Source organism: Mytilus californianus, unplaced genomic scaffold (genome assembly GCF_021869535.1).
Source record: "Mytilus californianus isolate M0D057914Y unplaced genomic scaffold, xbMytCali1.0.p SCAF_5, whole genome shotgun sequence".
NCBI classification, from domain to species: domain Eukaryota; kingdom Metazoa; phylum Mollusca; class Bivalvia; order Mytilida; family Mytilidae; genus Mytilus; species Mytilus californianus.
In genome coordinates, this window is record NW_026262701.1 from 63,184,475 (window position 1) to 63,202,564 (window position 18,090).

The following is an 18,090-nucleotide window of genomic DNA, read 5'->3' on the forward strand; positions in this document are numbered from 1 at the left end:
AAGGGTAACCATTTATGATTAGTCAATGATATTTGGTATATATGCAGTTGCATCAGAATCATTTTCATGGAGATCATTTGTCTCCGCCCCCTCAGTAATGGTCTATTGACTTTCAACAATTTCATAGTTTGAATTTTAAAGTTTGTGATTAGGTCAGTTTAAGGGGAACCACGTACTATTATGATAAATAGTCAATGGTATTTAGCATGCAGTAGTATTATCATTGCCATATCTTATATCTCAGAAATCATTTGGCCATGTTCCTTCAGTCATGGTTCATTGACTTTGGGTATTTTGCATAATATACATGTTAAAGTATTTCTATTTTAATTTCAATATTTGCATTTTACTATCAAAATTATAAATAAGCCAGACAAATCTCTTTGTCAATAGTTTGTTTGTTTTGGGAAACTGTTTTTTTTTCTCTATAATTTCTCTATAATTTTTGTATCTGTATAATCCGTTGCTCATTTATGTCAAATGATGATATATGTATTGTTTACGGCTCAAAGAGTCGTGCGGAAACAGAAATGTAAACTTCTGGTTCATCATTATAAAAGCTAAGTTTGACTTATTATCCTGCAACCTGGCTAATATTTAAGTACACATTTCTTTATTTTATATGTATATTGACATATAAAAACATACTGCACAATTCTCCCTATTTGTTTTAACTAGTGTTGTCAAAGGTTAACTGATTAACTTGTTAACCGTTGGAAGGGCCGAATATCGATTACCAAAAACGCTAATCGGTTAACCGGACCTTTTTCAATTTTAATAGATTCGATATAAATGTGTATTGCAGTCATCAAATTTGAATTTTTTTTGAATTTGACAAATCAATTGTCCAGAATTTGATTGCTATTCAATTACTTTGAAAACATTACAATTTTACAGAACTAATTAGCACAAAGACAACTTGTCTATCAGCTTGGGGCAAGATCTAAAGTAAACATAATTATCGTACATGTATTTTGAACTATTATTAGATGATTTGATATTACTATTTATTTCATTATTTTACTTTTGATTCAATATTGCGTAAATATGCCAATTCCATCGTCCAAGGCTTTGTCATACTTTAAACGAAATCCCGACTCAAAAATTCGGAAATGCAAATTATGTCAATGGAAGTAACGTATACTGGATGGTACAATTAACATACTTAATCAGTTAAAATTTAAACGCCCACAGAATTTTCATACTTTGTCAATTCGCCGAGATCAAGACGATTTTCATCTTCTCAATCTGAAGTTATTACAAAAGGCACTGAAGATATGGTAGTATTGGATTATTAAAATTAAAACTTCACCAGGAATTCTTAAAGCCAAGCCTTATAATGCCCAAGAATAAACTTCAATTCATCGTATCATGCACGAAGCCGTGCATTTGAGGACTACTGTTAAAAAAGCCCTTACACATCAACTTAACTATCGGTTAACCGGTTAATCGGTCGAAAGATTATCCGATTAACCGGTTAGGCAAAACTGTTCAATTTGACAACACTAGTTTCAACATATATGTATATCTTAAACTAAGGATTTTCTTATTCCAGGAATAGATTACCTTAGCCGTATTTGGCACAACTTTTTGGAATTTTGGGTCCTCAATGCTCTTCAACTTTGTTCTTGCTTGGCTTTATAACTATTTTGATCTGAGCGTCACTGATGAGTCTTATGTAGACGAAACGCTCGTCTGGCGTATTAAATTATAATCCTGGTACCCTTGGTAACTTTTTACACCACTGGATCGATGCCACTACTGGTGGACGTTTCGTCCCCGAGGGTATCACCAGCCCAGTAGTCAGCACTTCGGTGTTGACATGAATATTAATTATATGGTCATTTTTATAAATTTCCTGTTTACAAAACTTTGAATTTTTCGAAAAACTAAGGATTTTCTTATTCCAGGAACATATTACCTTAGCCGTATTTGGCACAACTTTTTGGAATTTTGGGTCCTCAATGCTCTTCAACTTTGTACTTGTTTGGCTTTATAACTATTTTGATCTGAGCGTCACTGATGAGTCTTACGTAGACGAAACGCGCGTCTGGCGTATTAAATTATAATCCTGGTACCTTTGATAACTATTTAAACCACTGGGTCAATGCCACTGCTGGTGGACGTTTCGTCCCCGAGGGTATCACCAGCCCAGTAGTCAGCACTTCGGTGTTGACATGAATATCAATTATATGGTCATTTTTATAAATTTCCTGTTTACAAAACTTTGAATTTTTCGAAAAACTAAGGATTTTCTTATTCCAGGAATAGATTACCTTAGCCGTATTTGGCACAACGTTTTGGAATTTTAGGTCCTCAATGCTCTTCAACTTTGTACTTGTTTGGCTTTATAACTATTTTGATCTGAGTGTCACTGATGAGTCTTATGTAGACGAAACGCGTGTCTGGCGTATTAAATTATAATCCTGGTACCTTTGATAACTATTGAAATTTTACACATTTGGATTAAAACCTGATGTTGTGTTTTAGTCTCATCAATAACCAAAAATGCTGAAAATCATGATACTCAGTTGTGGATCAAAGGTGGGCGCAAACAAAATAATTGTCGCATCAAAGGAATTGATCGCTCATTTAAAATGCATTCGCGAAGACAATAAATCCGTGTGCACAAAATTTGGAAAAAAATATGTGGACAAGTACAAAACCAGACGACGACGGAAGTTATCATCCATAATTGATGGAGCTTGTCGAACACTTTAACCACAGACAGGGTCCCACTTTCCAGCTCAATTTGGAATTCGACTTAATCTTTGGCCACACGCCACACGGAAACCGGTGAATACAGATATTTTCGTCTATTCGCCAATAAATCTCTGTTCGAGCGTCCCATCTATATTTCCCAACGCAAGTATTTGAAACGTCTCCGTCTCCAACGCTTTAACGTGACGGACTACAGCTTGAAAAAGAAACCCGATACCAAGCGAAAACCGGACGGTACCTAGTCATCAACCCGTTCATGCTCTATCATTTGATGTTTCCGAAGTATATCTTTACATCAAAATCTATCGTCGCCTTAGTCAAGAGACAAGATGGTCCCATTACAAAGATCATCACTGCGCCGTCCAATGACTCGCCGTACACCACAAACGACGCAAAGATTGCTTGGAAACAAACAACAAAGTCCTGTTCGAGAGATTGGTTCAGTTTGACAATCACCTGGACGTGAACGATGACTCGATAAAATACGAAGAACTTCCGTTACATCAGATGACTTACTTCGAAATTTATTTCAAATCCAACGTCAACGTATACCAGTTAAGAGACGACGGTGTCGCCATCACCGTTTACCAAATTTCTCAAAGACCAAGTAAAGATTCCCGGACGGATTTCAGTCCAACCCATAATCCGCTCTGACAAATTAGAAGTACAGATTATCAACGTGCATGACCGGATAATATAAATGGTTCGTTATGTACGATTTCGAGGTCATGGTCATTCCAATCGAGAAGTCCAATTCGGAGAAACTAACGAAGACTCGGGGAGGATGAACCCATTTCCGTCTCCGTATGTAGCAACGTAACCGATCTCACCAAACCAAACTGCACTGTCGAGTCCGACGTCTACACAATCGTTCGTACGATGGTAGACTACATGACGACGATCAGCGACAATGCCTACGAATTGTCCTAACACAAATTTGCTGACGTTTTCGACCGTCTGGGTCAAGATATCAACAATCCATACAGAGCCCTCCTCAAAGGCGACGATGAAGACGAATATAAAATCGATGCTTTTCTAGACGACAAGGAACTGATGAAAAAGTCTATAAAAAACTAAAGAAGTGTTGGACGACTACTGCCGCCAAACCATCCTTCTTGGATTCAATCGGTTAAAATATCTGGCCAAACGACTGGAGATGCACGAAACGGAGAAAAATTATTCGTTAAACACAACAACAGCTACGCCTGCTTGGCCAACGGCACCTTCAAGTATTTAGACACCACGTCTTACTTGGCACCTGGGGTCAGTTACGCTAAATTTCACAAAGCCTTCGACGTCAACAAAAATAGAGATTTCTTTCTGTACGAATGGTTGATGGTATCGACAAGATAAATTATCACAAACTTCCAACGTACAAAGCCTTCAATAGGTCTATCAAAGGAGTGCGTCTTCACTCCGAGGTACTACGCTATCTGCCAATACATATAGCGAGACAAAAACATGTCATCATTTATGGATTTTCTCGTCTTGTACAACAATTCAGACTTTTCGTTCAAGCCGTACAAAATCTTCAAAAGTATTATTTCGAAAGAGGAATCGACATCTTCAAAAACAAGCATATTCGTACCGGGACTCGCACGCCGCATGATCTTTGATACTGGACGACATCAATGAAGCGAAAAGTGCCCTCTACTTTTTAACAAAACTTGACCGGTGCACCGTCCATTATCATTAGGCAGCAATACACAGTTAGGAGTCGCATTTTGGCCCCGGTGAAGTTTTCAAATATGAAAGTTATAGTTTTTTGCATGTTTTATATGTCATTTTCTGTTTGACAGTGTGTATTTTCACATCCGTACCGTCCATAGGTCCAGAAATTATTGAAGTGTTTTCCAACAAATATTTTACTCTCGAACTTTTCAATCCAATTTTATGGAAAAATGAGGAGAAATGCGTATCTTGATAGAGAAATGTCAATGGTTTCAGAAAAAGTATCATTTAAATGGAATGAAATTCTACTTTGGACCAAATTTTGGGGAGTTTTGTGACATTTTCACCCCCCTTTTTGCAATATTTTGTATTAAATAAATGTAAAAATTGTTGCCATGGTAACACAAAAAAGAGATTATATTTCACCATTTTAACTATTGGAAATCAAATCTATGGAAGTGCTGTTTCCATACATATGCACATACTTGACACAAACAGTAAGCCTTATTTGTTATAAAGCAAAATTATGAGTGTCAAATTTAAGTTTTTAACCGTCATGAAGAAGTAGGCCAATCATACATCCGGAACGATCAATAAAAACCGTGCCAACAAATCTTGTGATTTGACGCCAATGATCTGTACTTGTCCATCGATCAGGACATGCAGAAGGGTCCGTTTGTTCGCCGACGCCACGACGACAGATTTAAGCCAAAAAAAAAAAACGAGACAGATACATGTTAATGTTTGACTTGATGGGTTACCTCAATCACACGCAACTGAATACGGGAAAAGAAAAACGATCTGTCCGTGTCCCCTTCGACGGCTACGACCCCTATACTTGCGCCGTCTATTAGTTCCACGGGTGTTACTGGCTCGTGCAAGATTGCTGGCTCACTTAAAACGTAAAGGAACAGTGGCGAGACCGATAACAGACCAGGTATAACAAGCAGCTAGATCATCAAGTCAACCACGTTGATCGAGAGCCAAGGCTACTGGAGTTTCGATTTCGAGATGAGATACGAAGAGACGACAACTTGAAGTACTTTTGCGATTCTTTAGCGATTCTAGAAAACCTGCGACCCGTCACTTAAAACGAAATCTTGGAACCTGTGATCGCCAATCGACTCTTTGGCATGGTGGAACGCGACACCCTGGTCCACGACGAAAAGCTTTCCCATTTCCGGCACCCAACAATGTCACCGTTTCAATATTTCGAAGAAATGTTGATCCTCTTTTGTACCACCGACGTCCCATTCGACTTACATCAGCGATCACATAAAAGAATACGTCCAACGTTTTGAGCTCTCCGAGAAACCTCTACTTCTGTTGATCGGCATGATGCGAGCTCGACAGATCCTACTGGCAACTCCGCTGCTGAAATGGTATCTGGAACACTGCATGATTGTAACCAAGCTTTATTAGGTGGATGAATTTACGCCACATCGATCTAGAATCCATCGTCCGCCCGCATATGCGCGAAGTCTACCAACGAGCCCTGGCAAAAGTTGTCGCGATGGCGTCAATCCCGAATGGTCTTGATCTTGATCATGATTGGATATGATGTCGTGTTCTTGGACATTTCTACATCGCGCGTGTGTAAAGGTTAATAACTTACTTACAACTTGGGACCCCCCCCCCCCCTTTACAATTTCTATGAACAATTTATCTGGTTCTTCTGCGAATTGCATTTTGGTGATGATGTCCAGAGGTAGAAGGTTCCAATCTTTAATTGTGTTTGGTAGGAAGCTGAATTTCAAGGTGTCCGTCTTTGCTGAAATTCTGAGAAAGTGTTGATTTGCATGTTGTTTGTTGTTCTTTGTGGTCGTTGAAGATTTCTAATAGTAGTTTGGCTAGATGGTGCATGCCTTTAAGTCTGTTTTGTCTTCGCCTATCTTTCAGTGGTTCTACTTTAATTTGGTTTAGGATAAAAGTAATACTACCTGGTTCGTAAGTGTAGTTAGATGTTATGAATCTCGCTGCTCTTTTCTAGACGTTTTCTAGTTTGTCTTGTAAATATATTTGATGTGTGTCCTAAACTGTGCTCGCATATTCAAGGACAGGTCTAATTGGTCCCTTGCACGCCTGCAGCTCGTTTTCGTTTTAACAACCCAAGTGTTCTATATGATTTTATTGCATATATCCTCGATGTGTTTTCCCCAATGTAAAAAGCTACTGATGCTCATTCCCAGGTATCTTATTGATTTTAAAAATTCCAGTTCTAGGCCTTTCAAGGTGTACTTAAATTTTGTGATCTTCATTATGTGACTTAGGGTCATCATGATACATTTGAGAGGTTGGAAACGCATTCTTCAAATTTCAACCCATGTACCTAAGGTGTCTTTGTCTTTCTGTAGCTCAACGCAGTCCTGGTTGTTGTTTTTTTCCGATCTCCGATGTCACATGATCCGCTATGTAGTTAATGTGTACGAGGAACAGATTGGCCCGAGAATTGTTCCTAGGGGGACTCCGGAAAGTATAGTTGAATCGCCTGATTTACTCTCGTTTACAACTACGCATTGCTACCTATTAGACAGGAATGAGTCTATACAGTTCATGATGTTTTTGGTACGCCGTATTTACGGAGTTTGCTTTAAAGTAGTTTGTGTGGTACCGTGTCGAATGCCTTTTCAAGATCTAAAATAAAAATGTCTACTTGTTGCCGGTTGTCGATGACACTTGCCCTATCGTGAATGACATTTACTAGTCGAGTTTCAATGCTATGATGTTTCCAAAAAGCATGTTGTCTCTTGATCTTTTCGAAATGCTGCATCAAATTTGAGCAAATGATATGTTCCAAAAGTTTGCATAAAATACATGTGAGTGAGACCGGTCTATAATTACTTCGAATTGATCTATCATTTATCTTAAAAAGTAATTAGATATTGGCGCTTTTCCTGTTGCGCATGCGTCAAGTTTAATGACCACAAAATTTTAATGAACAAAATTGTAGTTTATTAGTCTATTTTGACTACTTTCTATCAGCTTTTAGGGGTTATTCCTTCTTACACGCATTCATCATCGCCGTTTTGGGGAGCAATTTAGCTGTAACGTTTGTGGTTTCTTCATTCATTGGACTTTTACTTTGATCTGACTGTTTACCGGGAAACCGCCACATTTGGACATTGTTTACCTGAACTACCATGATTTTACGATCTGTTTTTATACCGCCTTTACATCATACGCGTTAGAGTAGTTATATACATCGGATAAATATTTCTATTGGAGTTTTCACAACGTATCAACCATAATTTTACCTACTTTTGGATTTACCATTGTGCCTACAGGATAACAATAGCACTGTTTTCCGACTGTTTAGGAGGGTTTGGTCCAATCACAAAAGAAGAATAATCCCATGAAATCCAATATGCATCCAAAACTGTTAGTTGGTACCGTGCTGGTTTAATGCCTATGTGGAAAATGGTTTAAAAATGTGGGAAGTGCACAGTTACCGCAAAACAACAAAGGTCGGTATTTGATCCATACTTACAAATACCAAGGTATGTCGTTTACACAAAACCTACCATCTCACACACTCATCAGAAAAAATATTATTACTGTCAGGCGACATTTAGGCAAGCCCTGACCCTGCCATGTTCAGCTGTGTTAAATGCCAAAAACTTGTAAGGCGAAGCAATTAAGCTATACAATGCGATGATTGTGACCTATGGATCCATCAACGATGTACACATATAGATAACGAATTATATACCAAACAACAAAATTGTGATGATATATAATTTTGCTCAAACTGCGTAGCACTATACGCAATATGCTCAAGCAACGTTCATAGCAATGATCATGCCATCGAATGCGACAAATGCAAAACCCGGATTCATACTTCACGTGCAACAGTAGCAGACGAGGAATATAAAGTTATACAAGCCACCAACTGTACTTGGATTTGTCCTACCTGTGACACATCTTATCTATCAACATCATTTTCAAGCAACTTTAATTGAAAACAGTAACCCGTACCAAATACCTGCTGAAGACAAACAACCTCCAATTAAAACAAAAACAGTTGTACGAACCATAAGTACTTCAATAACATCAAGATGGTTTGTAATAAACATCAATGGTATAAGAGGGGGAAATTAGAGTAAATTTATCAACTGAAAACCCTGATATAGTCGCTCTACAAGAAACTAAAATTGACTCCAGCACCATGTCAAACGAGCTTAAACCAATATGTTTAGAATATGACATCTCCCGAAATGACAAAACTGGAAAAGGAGAGGCACTATGTTGCTAGTAAAACCTTACCTTGGACTCACCACCCTTTTAGAAAGTAGAAAACGGATCAGAATCTACGTGGTGTAAAATCAACATACAAGGAAAACATCACTATAAAGGAAGCTGGTACAGACCACCCGACGCTTCAGCTGATACTATATATTAGTAGTTTAAAAGGCCGATTCTGCGGCACTTTCCATTTTTAAGGGGAAATCTAGCATAAATCCAACTTTAGATTTTTTACAATGTAAATGGACCAGCATTTTAATTAGTCTAAGTGTAGAAACAAGAATATGGCTTTTGTCAACAATGGTAGAGACACCTTAAAGGGATGTAATCCTAGGGTAGAAACAAAATATGGCTTTCGTACAAAAGATAGAGGAACTTAAAAGTTCAAAAATTACAGACAACGATTTTATCAACGATAATGTTTTCGAGGAAAAGGCAAAGGACCAGAGCCTGGAAACCCTGAAATGGAAGGAACTCCCAATCGGAGTGATTTATAAAATCCTGGAAGTGGTAGAAGTAGATGGGAAGTTTGGGAGGAGTAAGATTCTCACCTTGAAAAACAGAGAAGGAGAAACGACAAGGGTGTGGGCTTGCAGTATACTGAACAGCGAGAAGGAACCCTTGGAAGGAGCCTTTGTGAGAAGTACAGGCTTAGAAGTCAGCAAAAAGACCAAACAGGAGTACTTTTCTTGCAACCTTGTGAGAAAGTAAGTCAAAAAAAAAAAAAAAAAAAAATAATGGGCCGGGTGGGGTACAAAAAATTTTTCCGATCCGACATTTCTGCCGGATTGGAAAAGTTTTTTTTTATGCTTGAAACGGATCACATCATGAAGTGAAGCGGAATGGAGCACATCGTGAAACGATGTGTGGAGTGAAGTGTAACGGAATGATGTGTGACGTTTTTTACGGCGAATGCGCATTAAGGTCCTCACTAAAAGTGGTGGAAGGTTGTCGGAGCTTATCTTTTTCATCGTAGTAGTTTTTGAGGCAGGTGGTGATTTTCCCAAACTCAGCATCATCAATTTGTTCATCATCAGCCAAAGCAGTACTAATACATTGTTCAACCAAAAATTTTGTGGACTGTGCCAATTGCAAGGTGTCGCGGTGTTTTTTCTTCTTTTTCATGATACGCCTTGAGATCAGTGTGAGTACCATCACGCCAGTGGCACTCAAGCAAGCAAGGGATCCTAGGGGAAGGGAGGCTATAATACCTATACCGGTCAAAGCTGAACCCATGGTGCAGCTGGTTAACACCAAACTGCCCACAGAACAAACACCCAGTGCTACAGATACAACTTTTTCCAGACGTTTGTAGATCTTCAAGGTATGTTGATACTTATGTATATCCGCGTTGAGTTGATCTTCCATACATTCGACTCTGGTCTGTCGGTATCCAGAATCTAAATCATCCATTTATTTATAGGAGCATACCGAGGAGGGGAATATTTTTGAAGGGGCTGTTAGCACCTAAGATCAGACCAGCTCCGTCGTGGAATTGCTGACCACGCTTCAAGTAGAGTCCATCACCATAAGTGATCCGGGCGTTTGAGGGTTTGAGGTAGAGACCGTTGCCACTAGGTTTTACTGTGCAAACGCATCCACCACGTTTTAGGTACAATCCAGACCCTAAGGCTTTGTTGACGGCTACACCACCCAGACCACTCAAGGCTCCAACACCTAAGGCGCGTAGAATGGTTTTTGCTAACATGGGAAGTGCCCTCATTGCCAGCCCCGCCAACATGGGTAGGAAGCCACCCACCTTCTGCATGTTTTCCTTCAATTGGGTCGCACTCAACTCCAGGACCATGCCACCAGTACCCTTCTGTAGAAGCTTGGCGATCTTTTGAACCTGGCGGGTGGTGAGCCACATCTTGTGTTCGCCTTGCAGGTTTGCGTGGGACAAACGAATGGAGACCGGACAACCTTTCTTAGCCGCCCGTTGTAGTTTATCAGCTTGACCTTTTTTCAAGTTCAAACCTTGTTCGTGATAAGTCATTTATTTATACCTCACGAAGATGAAAGCGGATGGTGAGATGTTCACCCCTGAAATCGATGGGCCTACCATCTTGATCGGTGAGATACGTTTGCATGCGATTGATGGTTCGCAAGGTCACCGGCAAGTATACTAGATTCTTTGGGGTTTGAATGATCTTCATACCAGGACCGTCTGCGGGAAAGAAGCTGTAGATGGTAGACTGCTGTGTACCATTCACATAACTTCCATGGATGATATCACTATTCACCAGAATGCTGTTGATGCTGATGATATTTACAATGTGTTCCCCTTCCGTATAGCCGTTTGTGATCATATCGAACGTGTAAATCTGCCGCTCGAATCCCAAGACGGTGTTGATGCTATTGACAACGTTAAGTCTACTTGATAGTGTCTGGCGAGGGTCAGCGTTGCTCTTAGGGTCGCCCGGTTGGTATCGATGATGATCTTCGTTTTGTGTTTGTTGAGCCGTAGCCGCCGCTGGATCTCATTGTTGATGTCTTCGATGTCATAGGAACCTGTGCTCAGTGCGACGGGAAACCAGTTGGCACCATCGTCGGGGGAGTAGCGGAAGGAATTGTTACCTGCGTGAATGTTGGGGATGGAGTTATAGGTTTCCAGGTTTACCAATGCCATCTCGTAGGCCTTGGATTCCTTGAGTTGTAGTGGGGGTTGAATCGGGTAAGGATTTGGCTATCGTTTCCAGAGACGATGAAGGAAAACCCATGCTTTGGGTCGGTATTATCGACAATTTGCTGCAACAATGTGTTGTCCATTTATTTATGGTAGACCATTGTCACATATTTTTGCTTCCACTCTTCGATACCGTCATACTGCTCCTTGAGTTGTTTACTAGCCTTCACTACGATCGCATAGACTTCGGCGGGGTGACTGGCAAAGAGGAGTTGTAGGTGAATTTTATCCATTTACTTTTAGTACACAACGTTCATCTTTTGACCATCGGATTCAAACTGTAGGATTCTGTCGGAAATGACAGGTGCAAACGCCTCGGTGTTGGCTGGAACATTGCGGGCGAATTCTGCTCGGATCTGAATATCCACCGTAGATTCTTTGAGACGCTCAGACTGATGACTCACATCAATCACAAACAAGGGGTACAAGTCGATGTAATCGGAGGGATTAATACCACCATTACTGAGGAGACTGTCCATGTTATGGAATTTCTTTCTGAAGTCGGAGGCCTCTTTGAACACTCTGGCGATCCTATTTTCGTTGAAAGCTGCATTATAGTCGACTGCTGGATAACGTTCAGCGTTGAGGGTGACATGGATATTTCGCAATCGACAGTGATCGAACACGGCAGCATTATGGGTTTGGTCACCACTTTTGTTGGTTTGGAAGGCAACAATGATATATCTAGGCTTTTCGCGACCACTCTTGGCAGCTAGACGCCAGTTAAACTGTGAGGCTTGGGGAACGGCTATGGAATCACACTGTCTCATGCGAAATCCACAGTGGGTTTTGGATTTACTTTGGATGGTTTTGTACAGTTGCATCTTATTTTCGTCTGAGGGTGTGATGTGAGGGACGAACCACGATAGTTTACTCAGGACAATCTTTGCCGGATCGTTGACGGCAGCTGCTCTCAGAATGGCATTAGCATTTGAATCGCGAACGAGTGAGAGTTCGTGCCTGAACCCGTACACTATTTTGTTGTAATCATCTGCGAATCCAAAAATATGTTTTAGGGGGATGGCAAACGAAAACGATCCTTTGTTGGTGGGCTTGGTGATAATGTATCCATGGCGGGCTGCAAATCCAGTGTTCTCAGCCTCAGCATCGGTGAAAGAATCCTTATACCACAGTTGGTTGAAACCCTGCGATTTGGAGAAGTCGTCGGGGTAGGTTAACATTCCAAGCATAGTGGTGGCGATGCCGGGGTCGTTAATATGTTCGATCTGCTGACCGGAAAGCCTGTAACTGATGCTCTTGAAGAGATACATGATACCATTATGGGTGAGCGACACAAGATCGCCATCGGCATATGCTGTGTCATCATTCTTGAGAAGTCGACCTTCCACCACGAGATAACTTTCGGCGGGGTGTAGGAACAAATCCTGGGTTTCGATGTTGATTCGGATTTCAGCACCGGGATTGTTCAGCTGGGCACCGGCTTGTGGTTCGTATTCTCGAACCTGATATTCCTGGAGACTTTCGTCGAAGGTCAACCCTTCGGTGATTGTAAGGATGTCAGACATAATGTATTTATTTATAGCGTTGGACGAAGTCGTGGATGGTTTTGATACCAGAGCCGGAGATTAGATTGTTTAACCGAACTTGCTCTGGCTTCTTGCGTTGAACACTAGGCTGTTGAGGGGTTTTAATACGTTTCCTGGGGCGGGTCACTTTATCAACCACATGGTCGACGGCTTTGGAAGCCCCTTTTTCAACACCTTTCAAGGCCGCATTGGTGGCAGCACTCACGGCCTTACTTCCTAGGGTTTGGGCGGCAGAGGAAGTAAACATGCGTCCAGCCAAACTGGCGATTGTGTCAAACAGTCCTTTACCACCGTAGGCGTACTTTCGAGCATAACCTTTCTTGATTTGCAACATTTATTTATAGGATACTACGAGGAAGCGCCTTATATTCATCGATACTAATATGTCTACCCCTTTTCATAGCATCGATAATCGACACAATTTCGTTGCGCACACCATTATTTCCTGCTTGGTATGCTGCAGCACACAGTTCCAAGCGATTGGGGAGGTGTTTAAAGTTGGAAGGAAGAAATATGGTTTGCAGCCCACTACCAAACTTATCCTTCTTGTAGATGTGGGACACGATTTCCTTCCACTTGTAACCCTTATTCGCCTTCGGGGTTCTCGAGAGGGTGGAATTGCCTTGATACATGGCACCGGAACTTTTCAGGATCTGTGCATAGTCCTCTAGGTCTTCGGGCTCGAACGATTCTGGATTCTTTTTTACCATGAGTTCCCAGAGGCCAAGGGTTCCTTTGTATCTCACACCATCTACGAAAATATCATCATCGTTAAAAGTAACTGGCGAGCTTCCGATGAAGATACCATCGTTTTCAGATCGCAATCCAAAGGTGTGGTCGGCGGAAGGAGTCATACTGAGCTGCAAATACTGCTGTGCTCGAGGTCCGCGGACGGTGTTTGTAGGTGGTGCGATGGGTAGTGGATCAGCAAACTCGGGCGGTGGAGGAGGGAGGGATGGCACTGCTGGAGGTAAATCTTCGATTGTTTTGGTGATTTTTGAAGCTGCTTCCCGCTGAGCCTCAACCACAGGCTTGAACACCCTGGAAAGGTCTCGGCTGAGTCCAATCTTGTCGAGACGATGTTGCATGTTGCTGGCTTGAATGCTCCGCTTAGTTTCATGCAACTCCTTTGCGAGCGCCTCACGCTGCTTAGGGTCGGTAATCTTGATAAACGTCATTTATTTATTGGAGCGAACGCTGTTGAACGCCCCTAAGCGTTGGTGTGAACGCCCCTTAGCGTTGGTTCGAACGCCCCTAAGCGTTGGTTCGAACGCCCTTAAGCGTTGGTGTGAACGCCCCTAAGCGTTGGTTCGAACGCCCCTAAGCGTTGGTGTGAACGCCCCTAAGCGTTGGTGTGAACGCCCCTAAGCGTTGGTTCGAACGCCCCTAAGCGTTGGTGTGAACGCCCCTAAGCGTTGGTTCGAACGCCCCTAAGCGTTGGTGTGAACGCCCCTAAGCGTTGGTTCGAACGCCCCTAAGCGTTGGTTCGAACGCCCTTAAGGGTTGGTGTGAACGCCCCTAAGCGTTGGATTGAACGCCCCTAAGCGTTGGTATGAACGCCCTTAAGCGTTAGGAGAAACGCTCCCAAGCGCCTGGTGGAAGGTTCAGACGCCTTTCCCAATCGCTTGGGGTATCGACCGTATCCACTACGGTTCCCTTTTTTATTGCAAGATTAAAGTGTCTGCGGCATAGGTCTTTACCAGGGCGGCATTGGTGTGTGCACTGATGGCCTCGAATCGTCTTGGTAGGGCATTGGGGTTGGGAAAATCGCTGCAACTTACCATACTGGCGGCCGGAGTTCCATGCGTCGAAATCACCTCCACTGCTATCGATCGTGTTGGTGATTATGCGACCGCATTTCAAACACATTCTTATCATATCTACTGGGTTCCACTCAAACTTACATTTGCATGACCAAATACTCTTTGGCTTAATAGGATCCATAGGACCAAACTCCAGCTCCAGTTCCATCTCATTCTCCGACTCCTCACTCTCCCACTCCTCATTCTCCAAAATTTTGAAGAATTTTTTATACTGATCCATATTTATATCAACAATATTGGATGCCATCCCTTTATTATAATTAGTTTACATAGAACTCTTCTAATTTGCGTCGGTATTTCCCTGCTGACTTGGGGCTTGTGAGATCGATGGTTACAAATTCATAAGGTTGGGACCAGCAATGCTTACACAGAGCGTCAAATTGTTCCTTGGTAAGATCGTTGCAGTGATCGCGTCGGATGTGATCGAGATTCTTAGCATCTTGCTGGAAGAGACAGATAAAGTTGGCATTTTCTCGGATAGTTTGAAGTAGTTCTGACACAGGTAGAAACAATCGACGTTGTTGTGGCGACCGCGCACGTAGTAGTCTTCACACGTGTTCTGTTTGCTTAGCATCAAGTCGTCGAACACCATGAGGTTCTTGCGACTGGGGTCGAGTTCCCGGGGGTCTGGTACATCGTTCCCTTGATCGAAGAAAAAAGTGTCGATACCACTCGGGTGTTGTGGTGGTGGTAAGGCGTCGACCACATCGATCAACGAGTAGGGTGAATTGCTCTTACACTGTAGGAGGTCTCGGATATCTTCCTTAGGGAAGCCTTTTCCCAGCGCTTGCTGCAACAGCTGGTAGATGGGCTGGTGAAGCGATTTTCCAAAGACGTACAATTGATCGTAGTCGAGCCATCCATCGCGCAGGAATAGGTTGTTCAATTGCGTTGTTTTACCACAGTCCGACTTCCCAATGATCAACCCTCTGATTGACCGCTGCGGTAGGAGGTAGTGATTGCTCCTCTTGGGAGCGTTGGCACTGTAGGAAATGTCTTCGACGTTCATTTATTTAAATAAAATAACGATGATCTTCTGCGTGAAATGTCGTAGGAAGACGGACACAGTTACCTGGCGAAACAATTACCAGCAACGGGCGACGGAGGAAGGTTGGCAACTGCAAGGTGTGCGGTGCCAAGAAGTCTCAGTTTGTTGCTACAACCGGTGCAGGGTTTATGAACAAACTAATCAACCGATTACCCATGGAAATGCATCTCCCCGGACACAACTTCACCGGGCCAGGGACTAAACTTAGCAAGCGACTACTCCCCGATGGCACCCCAAAGGCTTGGTCAAAACCCATTAATCGAGTGGACCAGGCTGCATATCACCACGATCTTTGTTATGCCCAGCATAAGGATACCGCTTCACGCAACTCCATCTGTGACAAAGCTATGCTAGCCTCGCTTAACACCATTCCCAACCCTACCACACGCGAACGCATGGACCGCAGCATCGTCGGACCCATCATCAGTACCAAAGCTCGATTCGGTCTGGGTATTAAAAAAAAAAAGTTCGCTGGACCGATGATTTAGCTGAGGAGTTGCACAAACCAGTTCGACGTAAGTTTCAAAAACGCCGTGTGGTAGTGGGTGGTGTGGATGAGACCTGGGCGGCCGACCTTGTTGATATGAGTGCCTTTTCTAGGGACAACAAGGGAAATAAGTTCATCCTGAGCATCATCGATGTCTTCTCCAAATATGGCTGGTTGATACCACTCAAAAACAAGAAGGGGGTGACGGTGCGGGATGCCTTTCAAGCGGTGTTCAAGGAGCGTATGCCCAAGAAGCTTTGGACAGACAAAGGCACTGAGTTTTACAACAAGGATGTAAATCAGCTGCTTCAAAAGCATGATATTGAGCTCTACTCCACCGAAAATGAGGAGAAGTCGAGTGTGGTTGAGCGCTGGAATCGCACCATGAAAGAGAAAATGTTCAAATGTTTCTCGTCCAACTCTACACGCACCTACATCAATGTTTTGGATAATCTTGTTCGCCAGTACAATACCACCAAGCACCGATCCATCAAAATGACCCCTGTAGCCGCAAGTCACAAGGAGCATGAAAACAAGGTGTATTGGAACCTTTATGGCAGCATACCTCCCATGAAACCACCGCGATTTCATGCTGGCGACAAAGTCCGAATCACCAAGAAGAAAGGTACATTCGAGAAGGGATACACACCCCGCTGGACCGAGGAAGTATTCACCATTTCCCTAGTGTTGAACACTCAGCCGCCCACCTATCGCCTCAAGGATTTCAGCGGCGAGGAAATTGAGGGATCCTTCTATGAGCCCGAACATCAAAAGACTGATCAGGACTTCTACCGCATAGAGAAGATCCTCCGCAGGCGAACCAAGAACGGGATTAATGAGGTGTTTGTGAAGTGGAAGGGTTATCCTAAGAATTTTAACTCGTGGGTCTCACAATCAGATCTACAATTATCCTCAACAACCTTTCCGGTCTCAACCTTGAGACTGGAAAGATTTGGAAAACTAAGCATGCTTCAATTCGACAAAAACCCTCAATGCATCCAAATCCGACTGTAGACGATCGTAAAGGGCTTTGGTGACGGGTTCATTGTCAGTTTCTGGGAGTGGGAGATTCAGCAAGTGATACTTTTGCATATCCAGCTCAGCGTTTATCTTACCACCGTTGGTTAAGGCACATTTTGACTTATCGACTTTACTATCTTTTAGAGTCATCACCTTTTTTGTGAGTTCTCCGATTGATGAGTCATACTCCTTTTGCATTCGCTTGATGGTCCTCTGCATCTGTTTACACTCAGAATCTAATTTATCAATATCTTTCATACCATCTTTCAACTCTTGGGTTACCCACCGTTTTGTCACAGCATCCGAGCTGTCCTTGGGATGTCCTAGGCTAGTAATACGATTGTCGTTCATATCCAAATCCTGCAGCATTCGCCAAAGGGATGCGCGCTTTCTAGCATGAGATCCAAACTTATCCATTTATTTATAGAGTGAGAAGATTGTATTTTCCAGCGATTTTCCAGTCGCCAACACTTTCAACACGAATAGGCAAAAGTGACCATACACCACCGAGCCTCGCTGCTGTAATTCATCGGTGCTATATCGAATTTCAGGCTGTAAGTAGTTTACCATCTCGTCAGGCGGTGGCAATCCATAGGAGTCAAAGTAATACTTTACCGACCCACGTTTATACCAGCAAGTCCAATGCGTTCAAGGACCCTCCCAGCTATCGTGATTCAAGATTCCACATTTGATGCGGCGCGGGCTGGGTGGTAGGGTATCTCGCATGAACACCCCTCTGAAACATGGGATTCCTAGGTCCTTGGTGGCTTTCACAAGGTCTTCTTTCGAAAGAGGTTTATTGGGAAGGGTTATGTTGTGCACACGTATGCTGCTCATTTATTTAA

General features: G+C 42.5%; 1 protein-coding gene across 1 annotated transcript in view; it reads right to left on the minus strand.

Annotated features, from left to right (window-relative positions):
* LOC127702739 (fibroblast growth factor receptor 3-like) overlaps positions 1-18,090 on the minus strand; it is a 154,073-nt gene that overhangs the window by 93,867 nt on the left and 42,116 nt on the right. The gene's annotated exons all lie outside the window — the stretch shown is intronic.